At 34.9% G+C, this 1,734-nt stretch overlaps 1 pseudogene; it reads left to right on the top strand.

Annotated features, from left to right (window-relative positions):
* The first annotated feature begins 377 nt into the window (after nt 1-377).
* LOC145244146 (U2 spliceosomal RNA) lies at nt 378-504 on the top strand (annotated as a pseudogene).
* Nucleotides 505-1,734: the final 1,230 nt, after the last annotated feature.

Here is a 1,734-nt window from a genome sequence, read left to right as displayed (position 1 = left end):
GGGCAACCCTTCATACCAATTGTCACTATCCAGCTCTCCTACTCCCCGGGGAGTTTTCCCTATTTCCCCTTCACTCCTCACATTAAAAATCGGCCTTGTGCCTAATTTGCTCGGTGGAGGAGCAAATAAATACCCTTTACTTTGTCTTTTGGCCAAGAACAAAGTGTAGTATCTGTTCCAGCAGATACTGCGAGCAAAGACCATATGTGGGGGCAGCCCCACATATAAGACCTTGGTCAATGTAGGGGCAACCCTTCATACTAATTGTCACTATCCAGCTCTCCTACTCCCCGAGGAGTTGGTCCCCATTTCCCCTTCACTCCCCACATTAAAAATCGGCCTTGTGCCTAATTTGCTCGGTGGGGAATCAAATAAATACCCTTTCCTTGGCCTTTTGGTCAAGATCAAAGTGTAGTATCTGTTCTTATTACTTGCTGTACTTATTGTGATATAAAGTGGGGGATCACTTTTCTGCATTAATTTAATGTAAAATGATCACCTACTTTACAACCAGTCAGTCTCAAAGCCATTTAAGTCATTCTCTAGATCATTAAAGTTGTTTTTTGAAGGACTCCAGTTTTTTTTAAGCATTCAAGTCATTCTTAAGCCCATTAAATTCATCCTTAAGTTCATTAGAGTCATTCTAAGTCATTTACTTTTTATTTATTTAAGTCATTTCAGCCCATTTTTCGGTCATTTTAGTTCATCTTTAAGAATTTCACGTCAATCCTACATTTACGCATTCATTTATTACACGAGAGCACGCGACTAATGTGTATAGGCCTTGTTTATTTTTAAAACCAAAGGTTAATTACCCGCTTCATAAACATGCCGAACGTTAAACCTGTACAACGAAGTACCAAGGTCTTATGTATTGCATGAAAAAAAACTATAATCTTAGAAAGATCTCTATCATCCCAGTAATTATAGAAGAAACTATCTGAATTAGAAGGTGAAAATTTGGCATCCGATGCTTAAACAAAATGCTAAAAAAAATTTAAATACTTACTGGTGCAACTATGAATTTTATCGTATCTACAAAGTAATTATCAGATTTTCAGTTTGTTCATGACTGCAACTGACACTACTTCTACCCGTTGAATAACAGTATGTCTAGTTCCTGTTGCCATCTATAGCTTTCTATAACGATGCATATCAGGATGATAACTTCGACGGCAATTTACTAGCAAATGACTAAATGATGCGTATCACATCATCCTGTGATGAACCGAGAGTAGTCTTGAATCCCCTGAAAACAAACATACAATGATAAAGCGTGAGTCAAGAGGTTTTAGAAAAATACTGATATATGTAAACGGCGTTAGTAAGTAACAGGCTTCATAGGAGATAAGTGCTATTTGTAGTATAGACAAAATTTCAGTTTAAATCTTCATGCCTAAGAATAGTGGCTTGCATATAATAAGAAAATAAAATTCGTCATCGCATTAGTTTAGTTTAAAATTACTCGGCTATTTAATTATATGGTGAAAAATAAAACAAAAAAAGGAATCCACCTGTACGAAAACTGTTGATAATCTCGAAGGAACGTGAAATAGTCTTTCTTTACAAATAATTTTGTTAGAAAATATGTGAGGAACATTTTCAAAATAATAGAGTTGTAGATATATCTGATATAAACAAATGATGAGAAACAATTAAAAATGAAATACTAGATTATATCCATATAAAACGTAAAAACATACACTTAAATAACGTCCTTTAATCGACCAAGAA

Source organism: Euprymna scolopes, chromosome 22, assembly GCF_053919585.1.
Source record: "Euprymna scolopes isolate OS-2025 chromosome 22, ASM5391958v1, whole genome shotgun sequence".
Taxonomy (NCBI): domain Eukaryota; kingdom Metazoa; phylum Mollusca; class Cephalopoda; order Sepiida; family Sepiolidae; genus Euprymna; species Euprymna scolopes.
This window is presented reverse-complemented; position numbering and strand designations above follow the sequence as displayed.